The sequence below is a fragment of the Rhipicephalus microplus genome, chromosome 6 (genome assembly GCF_043290135.1).
Source record: "Rhipicephalus microplus isolate Deutch F79 chromosome 6, USDA_Rmic, whole genome shotgun sequence".
NCBI lineage: Eukaryota > Metazoa > Arthropoda > Arachnida > Ixodida > Ixodidae > Rhipicephalus > Rhipicephalus microplus.
This window is the reverse complement of record NC_134705.1, coordinates 136607186-136620664: the sequence shown is the minus strand read 5'-3', so window position 1 is coordinate 136620664 and position 13479 is coordinate 136607186. Positions and strand designations below refer to the sequence as shown.

The following is a 13479-nucleotide window of genomic DNA, read 5'->3' as shown; positions in this document are numbered from 1 at the left end:
GTAACTTTGTTTGCGTATGCATCCTTTGTGCAAGATAACTACACGCCACGCTCACGATGCGCTCGCGGTCGATTTGCTAGCTTCACGTATATGAAACTTCATATTACTTAACGTAAATTGACGACGAAAGTAAATGAAAGTGCAAACATGATAATCATGAGATGCGTGTCGTGTAAAAACATGACTACACGCCGCGCTCATGATGCGCTTGTGGCTGTTTTGCTAGATTCACATATACTATTTTTTATTACGTGACACTAATGGACAACAAAGGTAAATGACATGTCCAAACATGATAATCATGATATGCGTGTCATGTAAATATGACTACATACTACGCTCATAGTCTACTCGTTGTCGTCTTCATATATACTAAGTTTGTGTTTATCGGACAACAATGAATGACGAAGGAATATAACTGCTGCAAACATAATCATGATGACATGAATGTCATGTAGTACCATGACAGCGTGCCACGCTTATGGTGCGCTCGCGGCCATTTCGCTAGCTTCACCTATACCAAATTTGGTTTATGTGACCTGAATGGACGCCGAAGGCAAATGTTACGTCTAAATATGATAATCATGAATGGCGTGTCACGTAAAACATGACTACATGCTAGGTTCATAGCGTGCTCGCGGTCGTTTTGCTAGCTCCGCATACACCAAAGTTGGTATCACGTGACGCGAATAGACGACGAAAGTGAATGAAACGTCCAAAAATACTAATCACGACATGCAAGTCATGTAGGGGAGAATTAGCGTCCACCTCGTAACTTTCTGCTGACTTTAAAGTCGCATTTATTCGGGCTTCGCATATAATCAATTACCAGTATACGTGGGATCTGCCATTTTTTCCCTTTGAGAGCATTACAGCTGCTTCACTATTTCGGCTGCCTGCTTTGCGCCAAACTTTATTCTACGCGAACATAGCCACAGTATATTTTAAACGTCTAAACTTGCCCCTCGGCCATGTGGTGGGATTATACAACTTTTTTCTCAAACGGAAAATTATAGAAGTTATCATTTTTCTCTTGAATTCTTCGTTTTTTTTTCTCAACTCCTGATATGCCAGCACACACACTCTGCGAGCTGAAAATTGGCAAAAATGGTCTTAGTTTCAATGTAATAAGCAAAGTATTTGATATACTGAGCGCTGATACCGCATTTGCAGGAACCGCCTATATATCACAGATTTTATTCTCATACACAAAAACGAAAAATTGAGGACGCTTGAACCACGCTTTTAAAAGCAGAACGCGATATTACTACTCGACTATATTCCTGTCTCTTTCTTAATCGCTAGTATACCTTGGTATCTCAGTGAAGACTTAAACCATGCCACAAAGAAAAATCCTAAATGCTGACACTACGCTTCATCATGCAGTCATCCGACAAAACACAGATGCTCGATGCCGTTCATTGCAAGTGGGCTGCCTCTTTGCGCTAATTCGCAAGTTACGTTCAAACGTCTGCCACGTTGCAACTCTTCCAAGACGACTGTAACACCAACCTTAAATGGCATACACTCAGATTTATAGAGATTATTAGGGAGTACTGCCAGAGCAGAGCGACTGCATACAATCGAAAGCGTTCAACTATGTGAGGGAGCACTGGAGAGTTAGCCGCGGAACTTCCACTTTCCATGAATGCCGTGTAAACAGCGAACTCTCTGCTACTTATGTGGAGCACTCACCCCATGCTCTTCTCACGCCGAAGTGAGGTGAACAGGTTCTTGCACTCCTGCCTTATCGAATAGAGTACAATCTAGAGCCAGTGTCTTCCTGAAGCTACACAGTAAACCGATTCTGACCCTTAAGGGTGCAAAAAGAGTGCCGACACCCTAAGCACACCTTTTGAGCACCCTATTCGCGTCTCAGCACCCTACAAGCGGAACCTAAAGGGTGAACACATCAAAAGGGTGGAAACTAGGGTGCAAAAAGGGTGCAACAACTAATGGGTGCTGATGAGCACCCATTAGGGTGCACAGTCACCGACAAAGCTTTGTGAGTAACGTGGTCATAGAGCATAACCAACAGCTTTTAGATGTCTAGTGGTTAGACACCATGGTCTCATTAATAGCCCCACCGCAGTAACTGATATCTGAATAGCGATAGTGCCCGGCTGAACGTAAGTTCTGCACTGGTTCTTGCATTCTTGCTGCCTCTTTCTCGTCGCCTCACGGCCGGCGCTGACCAAGCCATGCGCTACAAGCTCACTAGCCAATGGCGGAGTACGCAGATGTAGAGCTACAACAGGATTGTGACTTACACATAGCCTCGTTTGCGCCTAACACTGAAAACAAAGCTTCGTCCATGACAGTATATATAAATCATACATTTGTTGATGCAAAGAAATACAAACCAACAAGACCGTGGTAGATAAAACAGTTTTTGTGTTGTACAAATATTTGTTAACCTTACAATGTATCAGTTGACACGTGTTACCAATTTTTATGGCGGGCTATGGACTTTGACGTTCTAATATTATAGCATTAAAGAAACGTTTTCTTGACTTTGTTCATAGAAATATTCTTCAAAGCAAGTTAAAATGAGCCTTGACTAAAACATTTTCCTAAAGAAAATTCACTAAAGACAGCTAAAATATTGTTTGCCAACTAATACGCTTATTTTGATGTGACAAATTTTGCTTGCTGCCTGTACTTTGTACTAATATACAACCGCTTTGACACTGTTTTTAACAGCCAGCTTAACCACTCAACCAATGTACAGATGTTAACAAGGTATCGGTATAAGAAATACACAAGCAAGCAAACGTTTCAAATTTCGCGCGCTCTTTCACATTTCAAATTTCGCGCAATTACGCGTAATGTGATTTTGTCATTTTCAAAGGTAAAAAAACGTTCTATGCAATACGCACTAGCGTATCTTCTACCTTCACTATTTTTTACTTAAAATTTAAGCAGAAATAATCTATATACTTATCATAGAAAAAGTTATGTGCGCAAATGCGGATCGGTGGCGTCAGCAGGACAAAAATGGCGGTATCTTCCTGGAGGCCGCAACGGCCGTGTGCCGAGTGTTTAAAGTCGATTTTTTATGTTGTTCAAAGTGTGCTTGCGCTGTCTTTCGTGTTCTGTCGGTGCTGCTTGTTACGAAGATGCACTATACTCAAGAGAGGACCGGCTGCTTTGTACCGTCGAGCGCTCGCCAAACTAAAAAGGTAGGTGGATGTTTCTGCTGTCGACGCTTTGTTTTTTGCTTCTCCGGCCAGGCCGCGGCGTGCCCGATCCAGGCTGTTATGCTCCTCCCGCGGTTAACACCGAAAGCGCTATAGTATAATAACGTTGTGAACTAAGGTTTTTCTAGCTGGTAGACGATAAGTGAGTTTTTATTAACGTAGCGAGCCTGCTGGCGTGTCTGATTTCATTAGGCTCAAGTCTAAGCTCAGGGACGTTAAGCGCGGATGAATTTTTTCTGTGGGGAAGGAGTTTAAATCAATGTGCGCTGTGATGCTGTAAGTCGGCGGGCGATGCTCTTCACGCTATGAATCACTATATTTTTGCAATGCCGTCGGACGCCGTTCGGAGACGGCGCATGGAAGCCGTAAGCGTCGTCTGTGTGTCGCGTGCGCTGGAGTATTCCGGTGATTCGCGTTGAATTAGATCTTTCCGTATTTAATTTAGAAGAATGGAGAAGAATAACGTGGTGTCCGCGTTGGTATTTACGCGGCCTTGTTCGTTTTCTGTGCCAAAGAAGTATATGAAGAAAGTTTTATATGTTACTCGTCCTCTTTTCAACAGCTACATGATCATTAAATGTGTGTGACTACTATAAAGTAGATGTGTTTTCCTGTGTGACCAAATGTGTTTACATCCACCGGGCACGTATAACATTAAATTACCATGATATTCAGCTTAATTAAGTGTGCGTAAACTTGACACAGCGTGCTGTAAGTGCGGTTCTCAAAGCGTGCAAATACGCCTGGGTCAATGCATTTTCTCTATGAGTGGCCGAATATACGTACCTTAGCTGTGCAAGCGCTAGGTTGAGCAGTAGTTCACTCGTTCGAGTGCAATTTTGGTGGTACTGCTTGTTCCCCCCTGCTCACATATCATTGCATTCTTCTGGTTTGTAAAACAATTGTGGGCGCTGCAGCCCGCTTTAGAGTTAAAACTTTGCCGAATACGTATACGTCTACAAACATTCTAAAACTGACCAAAATTTCCAATGACACTTTCGAATACAAGTGTAATGCTTTATCTGATATAAATTCTTTATGACCTCGCTGCAGATTTACAAGTGACCCGTGATATGTGCAGTGTATGAATGCCTAATTTATTGCTCAAAACACAATAAGGTTATACATCACAGTATGCGTGCATATGTTGCTGCTGACATGCAAACTTAGACATTGTATTTATCTAAGAATGAACAAATCTAAACTGCCGTTTTTTGAAGATGTACGCATCAGACCAATTGAATAATATCAAAAATAATGTTCACCAAGTGATTGTTGTTTACTGCCTTGCACCAACGTCACTAAAATCGCCTTGTTGGTACTTAGACCACATGGTAGGATGCAAGATTCATGACGTCATATTGAATGTTAATGTCACATGATATGCAAGGTAAATTGTTATTAGCCTACAGAGGCTAATAACGTTATTGTCTCATCGTTATCATAATGAAGCAGGTTAGGCAATATGTGATTCTGCTGCCTTTACGTCATGTTGGGAAACCATTACGTTATGTAGCTATCTGCAGTGTCTGAGATCCTGGTTGCCGGTCAATATTGCAGAAGATTACCTGCTTCATTGTGATGGCATGGGGTTCAAGATTGATGTTTTGTCTTAGCGTTTCCACTTTTCCTCCCCTATGGTCATTAGACAGCTTGTGCTGTTTGATTAGAAGTGAGGAGTAGTGCCTTTTTAGCCAACCAGAACAATTTAGATCAATGATCACTATGAAGCAGCATACAATATTCATTTAGTGAACTCAATTTCAGGCAAATTATAAACGTCCGAATGTTAGCCGTTTGAAGGAAGCTTTATTCGTTGAACTCATGAGAATAAATGGTAGAGAAGGAAAGGCAGGGAGGTTAGCCAGACCAGCAAAGACGGTCTATCACCCTACACGGGGGAACAGGGAGATTGAAGTCCTGTCGGAGTGGTCTGGTCGCTAAGGTACTCGGTTTCTAACCCGAAGGTCGCAGGATGATATTCCGGCCTTGCTGGCTGCTTTTTCGATAAAGGTGAAAATGCTGTAGGCCTGTGGTCTCGGATTTGTGTGCACGTTGAAGAACCCCAGGTGGTCGAAATTTCTGGAGCCCTCCACTACCTTGGTAAAAAATTCATGTGTCAGTATTGCTTTAATTTTATGCTTTATCTGCAGTGGATGCATATGCTCATATGGACATGTATATGTAGTGGTATTGCAATTTTACGGAATAAAATATGGTGCATATTGCATGGCATTTACTTAAGAAACACATCACATGGGTATCATAACTACAGAAATGCAAGTGTGCCTCTATGGATGCACTCGTGCATATATTTGGTCAGCTTCAAGAAAAGAATTTATCGATTGCAGGCAACAGCATTACTCACGCATGCTTATCTTTTAATTACGTGCAGTCGATACAGCTAAAAGGGGGTGTCTTCATCTAAAAGTTCTAACTTCATCTTCGTGCATGAGTGAGCTATAAAGGTGAATGAAAATTCACATGTATGACATCGACATGAAAAGCTCTGCAGCAGCATGTTTTTCGTTGTATTTATACTGCAGCATGCCCTTTTTGTATTTCTCAGTTGCGTGCCACTAAATATATGTTGGCCATGCTTTTCTAGCCATTCACTGCAATTCGGCAAGCAGCGCATGCAGTCTAGACAAACCTCACTAAAATAATTTTTTTGCACTGGTGCAGAAATTCTTCGGCACGGTCTGTCATTTCATTTGAGTGAGGCTGCTCAAGGAAATTTCCTGACAAGGTCAAGGAGCCCAAGCACCAGCGAACTCTGAACCATTGTTTCAAGCATCAGCTCTGTTCAACCTGCTTATGCGCTGTGCCTCACCAAGCTACTGGACGCTGCCTACTTATATGAAGTGCTCTTCATATTCTCCTCAGTTTGGCAGCAGTGTGTGTGGTCTTCACAGTGCTTGCCAAAATCATTTTTGCACAGGTGAGACACTTATTTCCTGCTTTAATTGTGTTAGTATTACTGCATGCACTCCTGCCAAGCAAGAGTACTAATGTTTCCTGTGAATTGTTTGTCATGGTAAACAGAGGATTTCAAGCACAAAATTCATACTGAACTTTGGTCCTTCAAGAAGTGTGGAATGAAGGTGGTGACAGTGTCAACGCGCTCTCTTTAGAAATAAAGGCTTTGCATGAAAAGCCTGTCGCACCTTGAAACAGGCACAAAAAACTTCCAGGCGAAAATAAGCAACTTCAGATGAAAATTGAAGAATTTACACTGTATTCAAGGTTGAACTATCCGACATCAAAGGCGTCTCAGATGAGGGTTTTCTTTTGACGCTGTCCGAAATTTTTGGGCGATGATGGAAAAACCATTACTCGTGATGATATTGACACTGCAGACAGAGTAGGAACAAACAAGCCTAGTTTGAAAAAAAATAATAGTGCATTATGAACGATGTTACAAATGAAATGTTCTGGATAAGACAAAAAACTTACGTCTGTCTACAGTGGCCTTTCCTTTTAGATCAAGTAGTCCTATTTATGTCAACGAACACTTGACAAGACAAGGTAAGCAGTTAGTGAGAGCACGAATGCAAAAAAAAAACAAGTTGGATGGAGGTACATTTGAATGCAACGCACGAAATTTATAGCAAAAAAAAATTGGAAACATTAGCAATTTTAAAGACTGCCTTCTTAAAAGATCTGGCAAAACGCTGTGTTGATGCCTTCAGAGCCACACTTTTCTTGAGCTTGCAATGTCAGTAAACTATGACTGACATGGCAGAATTTTGTTACCTAGATAGTGAAAAATTCATACCTAGATAGTGAAAAAGGCCACCAGCTATCTTCAATGCCTTTACCTTAAATGCTCTTAGCATTATAAATAAGACTAGTAGCCTGTGTCTCTATTTCGATGACATGCCGGTAAAATTTGATGCCATTCTTTTGACATAATCCTTGTATTTTTTGTGCGATATAGCCTACCAAAAATACCAGGGTACAATTATCATGGCATTGTGTAGTCCATGAAATGGGGAAATGGAATAGCGCTGTACATGTAACGTTAATTTTTGGCCGATGTCAATAGACTTCCGTGTGTTAAGCCCTGTGTTGATTGTCTAGTAGTCAACTTGGGGGTTTTGTTTTGCAGCAATTAGCGCGCCTCCATTAGGTCATAAGTAGGAATTTTGAGTTTCTGGAAACTAGGTAACTTGATTTTTCGGTCACAGATGCACAGACGATTTTTTGCTCACAACCAACGGGGCAGACGCCGGCGGCGGGTTTTCTGCGACACGAGCTCTTCAACACTATCATGTTAAAAAGCTGACATAGGCAGCATTGACGAAATGAATGCAAAGAATAAAGTCAAGCGTCCTAGCAGGAATCCAAACCTAGTATTCTGCTTGGTAATTAAGTATTCTACCACAGAGCCATGCCCGGCCTCGGTTATACTTTCCAAATAGTCTCAAATCTTTGTGTAACATCAACTGCCGTTGCAGTACTGGCTATCAACTTTTACAACTATTACATGTGCACTCCTATGATGCAGCCGTGAGGTCGAGTCAAAGTCAATTGTAGTCAGGCACCATCCTGTGAAGTATTTGTGTAGCAGTGTTGAGGGCTACCATCGTCGCGAGTGCCAGCGCAAACACCAGTGCTTCATACCAGCCTACCACTTCTAGTGTGGCTAATATCCATGTTTCTGTTGGCATCGTTACGAAACAGCAAATAACTGCTAATGTTGTCAAAGGTGTGACACCTCCCCATAACAAATGAAACATATGCGGCTGTTTAACGTATGTGTGTGCGAGAATTTGTACTTATATTGAGCTCCACTTCATAAGATCGCTCAATAAAAAAATTAAAATACATGTTATGCGTGTTTCGCATAACATCGATTCCCAAAGTATGTGGGGTCTGCCAAATTTTTAGCATCAATTTTTTAACCTATATGCTATCATAAACAATTATTTATTGAACATGAACAGCTGGACTGCAACATAATAAGTTTTAGGTATTAGGAAAACTGAATATGTTCATGACTACAGCATACCTAACAGGCAAATACTAGTACTACATACATGACACACTATTGTAGAGCTAGACTAGAATATTGCTTATTGGCACTTTACGATTCTTTAAAAACCCTAATTAACTTCAGTGCCTTATTCGATTTGTTCAAATCGGATGTGCGCAATCACTTGATGAATAGCTTTTTTACTCAAACCTAACTCATGTTTCACGTGTGCATCATGCTGAATCATTGCTCAGATGTTTCTTGTGTATAAATTTTCTTTCTACTATGCTGTTTGTTTTTTATGTGAAATCTGTTGTACGTGCTACCCTCTGTAGGCCCACAGGTACTGTCAAGTTGTTTACACAGTTTTTTGCCTGGGGGACCTCCAACAAGCATGTTTTCCATTGAAAACAAAGCGAATTTTGATGCTGACTTCTACTCACAAAGAACTAAGAACACTCCAGCATGACAACGCATATTGTATCTTGGACAGTCTGTCTTGTGAAACTCTTAGTGATTACTTCTGTCTTTATTTTAGGCTTCCGGGTACGGATGTGCTGTAGAGAAGGAGCGCCCTGACCACACTTTTGTAAAAGGAACCAAAGTCGCCTGGGCAGCTGAAGATGGATTGTGCAAGTGTTTGATTGATCACATTATATTAATCCAACACCACTTGCATTACTTTGCCAATATTTGTGATTTTGTAACACACAAGTTTAGAAACACACACACATATATAAAAGGAGAGCTGTAAATAGGCCTTGAGCAAGTTTGTAGTCAAGGCTTTTAGCATCATGACCAAAGCATGTTATATAAGCCCACATGTTTTACCACACACCTACTCTCCTATCTATTTTCTTTTTCAATTTTGTGGGCACCGGCAACACCCTCAATAAGCGCCTTTGGACTGCTGGTGCCTCTAACTTATATTTTGTTGTTCTAAATAATTTATTTGTTACCTACTATGCAAGGAGGGAAGTCAGAATGCTAAAAGTTAAAAAAGAAGTCTCGTCACAAAAAAGATGTCTACTCGTAAGAAAAAAGATTTGAAAAAACAGAAGATTGATCCTCACTCACAAAGATCTCACCATTAACAATCGATGCAGAAGGTCATAGCTCATGTTTACTACTGTCAATCTTTTTCGGTTGTATGCTATGTACAATAAAATAGTGACTATTGGCATCATGTTAATTTATTTGTCATAAATTTTTGTTGGGGCCTAATATCTTGCATTCTCACATGCATAAAAGCTCACGTCTGCTACACATAATTTAAAAGAGCGCAATGTGGTAAGGTTCTGTATTTAGTGCATATTATCTGTGTGTCTTTCAAAGTGAGTATATGGCATTTGAAATAATCACCAGTATTCAAAACTTGTGAATTTTTAATTTGCAGGCATGCATGTCTGTATGATGACCAAGCATCCATAAATTGTGCATGCATGTGTGCAGCAAGGGGCCTTGAATAGATTACATTCATTCTGGACCAAAAATGGGTAGCACAGGCCATATATGCACTCTGGGATCAATTTCATGATTATTAAAACACACATATTTATTCAATATAGCTTGCTTTAAGGTATATATTTACATATTGTCTACTTCCACCTTGAACATTGCACCATGCATCCGGCCGGCACTCTGCCGAGCGCTTCTCGAGGGCACTTTGGTAACTAGTACACAAACGTACAGACAGCTGTAAGTGGGCCTCCACTTTGTTGACTGCTGGAGAACTTGGTTTCGCCAAATCACACTTCCTTTGTGGTGAAGCTAACTTTGCTCTTGCAACAGTATCAGCTTATCTAAAATTTGACAATGTTCTTTAGAAGTGCAGCTTGTTCTATCCAGAGCAGCCAAAAACGAAAACATCAACAGCACCTGGACAGGGTAAGGCACAATTGCAGCACTTCTCGATAACAGTGCCGGATTCTCTATTTGCCCACACATAGAGAAAGCAAAACACTGGAGCCAACTTACCAGTAGCTTCACTGCAGAGACACTGTGTTTTAAAAGACGATGATGCAAAAGCCCCACCTAGAGCTGTCACTGTGTTTCAGTGCTAGTTTCATAAGCACCTGCGGAAGGCACTCTGTGGAGGGCCGGCCACGTGCATGGTGCACAATCAGGATGGAATGGACGACTTAGTACATGTGTTCAAGTACTAACAAACTGTATGTGGGCTGTCACTCAGCATGGTCTACAGAGTATACAGCAATCTGCATTTTTAGCCATCTCCACCGTCAACCCTAGATTTGGCCCACTGGTACGTCGATGTGGAGCACCCTTCAAGCACCCATTTGAAAGGGTGTTATGACATCACAGCACCTTTTTTTAAAGGGTGCACTCATTACACCCTTCAAAATTTTTGCTCTGCACCCTTTCCTTAGGGGTGCTGAGCTCTGCACCCTTTTTCAGCACCCTTTTTTGAGCACCCAATAGGGAGCAAAGGGTGTTCGTCTGGCGACAAGCTCATTTACACCCTTAAGGGTCAGAATTGGTTTAGTGTGTACCAAGGAAAACAATAACTGTCTCGTAATTGCTGCACACTCTAGCTGCACTCTTTCCTGTCTCTCTTGTTTTTTCTTCAAGTTTGTGCAGCAAGTCAATTTTTCATCGTAATTATAATCCTTCAAACGTAGTCGACACGGCTGTAATTTCACTGCGTCTAGTTAATGGAACTTTTACTGATAATAATCAATGCTTTCTGATCTTTAAGGCGTGGTGTCTGAAACGACAACCGCAGCAATTCTGAAGCATGGTACTGTAGCGAATTCTAATGCGCCGACCAAACTAGTTCAAGGCGAAAAATAATTGCCACAAGGGTAAGGCAGGCACTAGACATGTTAGTAAAATAAAAAGTACGAAAGCCGCCTTCAAAAGGAAAAAAAATTCATCCGCCAGAAAGCCTTGAAATTGGCACCTATTCATCACCAGTTGAGTTCTCTCACACAGCACCATTTGGCTTTCTTGACTGACTCTGCATCTAACCACACGCCACATTTGTCCTACAAACGCTAGTAAAAACAATATACACCCCTATACCGAACGTGTGGCACACTGAAGGTTGAAAAAATCTCATTTACAAACTAAAGTTAGTGTCTTCATTAGATAATAACTGCTGCCGAAGCACGCATGTGGCGCCTCAGAAGCCAACAGCACCATCTCTTCTTCAGAATCCATTCGCTATGTAGAAAAAATACAAAATTTTTAACCGAGGAGCACGGGCAATTCATCGGCAGGTACTGACGTGTCTAAGAACAGTTTCTCGCTATTTTCGTAAGTTAGCGTGTACAGTTCAATGTTGACAGCAATGTCACCCAATAAGTAGGCGCACTTGAACACTCATAGTTTATTTTCTGGCGCAAGCGACGATAAGTTTTTAAAGCGGCCGTGTCAATCAAGATCCGCATCTCTATGGACAGCTGCAGCTACATATCCCGCCGATAAAAATTATGTTGTATGTGAAAGTACGCCATCGTGTTACTTCAATAAGGCGAACTATACAACTAGTCTCTGTTTTCGCATGCGTCGGCGAAGTGCGGCGAGTATACGCCCGGTAGCTTTCGGTGGCGGCTTCGTGCAGCGGCTGAAAATGCGTCGCATTGATACTCACCACTTGAGACCGGAATCGCGTTTTAGGCACCAAAACTATAGTTTTGGTGTCTATAACTCTGTTTTGCCTGCCTATGGGCAGGCAAGACAGAGTTATAGTTTCCAAAAATTGTAAATATAGGTAAAATCAACTAAACGAAAAGTCAAATTTTTGAAGACAAACGTGCTAACCGGTGTTAGTGACATGAAAGAAAAAAAATGATATATTTTATGATGACCCAGAGGTACCAATGGTATAGCTAAGCCATCAAAATTGTACCTTTTCCCGCATCGTTTGCAGAACACGGTCTCCCCTTTTTATTGGCAAGCACGGTGAGATAAGTGTTCACCTTCTCACACTCCTTGGTCTCTTTTTTTTCGGCGTGGCTGAGAAGGGCAGCACAGGAGCAAATAGTGAGGCTGTTAGAAAATCAGAACGATTTTTAGCCTCGTATTGGCCGGGTCTGGTGACGCAGAGCCAATTTCCCCTCTGTCTGTTAACACCTTAAAGAACCCTTCGCCAGGTCTGGGAATTTTGAGCAGGAAAGTGTAAGGCATGCACTGGGTGTTCAAGATCACGTCTGCCAAAATTGACAATATTGCGTGGTTCGAATATAGTTGAAATGTCCGATAGAACGCCGCTTACCTTTCATCTTGCGGGTGCATGTCCTAACATGGAGGAGGTAACGCAGGCCTGTAGCCGAGGGAGAACGGGAGGGGGACGAGCGGCTTGCCTCCTACTCCCTCAAAAATTTGTATACAGGCGTATGTTTTGCTGAAGCCAATTATTAAAATTGGTATTTTCCAAGGCCTTCAACAGGTGGACCCCTCCCCGAAAGAAATTCCTGGCTATGGGCCTGAGGTAACGTACAATTGTGAATGGTCCCACGTACGTCCCAGTATTACGTGACACCACGAGAGTTATTCGAGACCACATGTCTAATTTGTGCACACTACGCTTGAATAGGTGAAGGGAATATTGGAAGATATATTGAAACCTACAAGAGGAATCGCGCCATGTAAGAGCGATTGCACAAGGTGGCTGGCCCGACCGATTTCACGGCTGCTGGTGGTCGTTTACGGCAGTTTGTTAAACTAGCGAACTAGGTTACACTACACACAGTTCGGAGATGTCAGTTTTGCCCACTCATATCAATAATGGCGTCCTCAAACTGTACAAGAAAAGACAATTTGAGGTCAAATAGTTTTCATATCTAGGCACGAATTTTGAAAATAGGCATCTACAGGCACCTATAGTAACTTAAACACAAACGTTGAAATTGGGCATCTATAGGCATTCTAAAACACTGTAAAAGCTATCGTTAGAATGGTATTTATGCTTATATATTGAAGTGGCACAACAGGAATGCAAAGAACAAAGTGGGTATTTGTTTAAAATTCACTCCTTGTGCGGCCGCCGTAAATCACTCCTTGTGCGGCCACCGTAAGTAAAAAGAAAGAACAATGATGGAGGGTGATTCCACGAGAGATCGACACGGGTTCAAAAGTTGATATTTTAGATTTAATTGAGTATTTTATATTTTGTGAACCTCTCACCAGGTAGCCCGAAAGTCAACTTCGTTTTTTGATTAACGGCATAACTTACGAGAAAAAAATATCAAACTTCACCAACACGGAGGCACCAATTTCGTTACCTGTCATTTACGAAAATTGCAGATGCTATAAAAAGACAAATATTTTTGTTTCAAG

At 41.6% G+C, this 13479-nt stretch overlaps 1 protein-coding gene and 1 long non-coding RNA gene across 2 annotated transcripts in view; one reads left to right on the top strand and one right to left on the bottom strand.

The window, feature by feature from the left end:
- The window catches only part of LOC119167988 (uncharacterized), a 94387-nt gene that overhangs the window by 9558 nt on the left and 71350 nt on the right, over nucleotides 1–13479 (bottom strand). The window lies entirely within an intron of this gene.
- On the top strand, nucleotides 2999–10581 carry LOC142765535 (uncharacterized). Its single transcript, XR_012884299.1, has 3 exons — nucleotides 2999–3182; nucleotides 5886–6141; nucleotides 8717–10581. It is a non-coding gene; the product is annotated as an uncharacterized LOC142765535 (long non-coding RNA).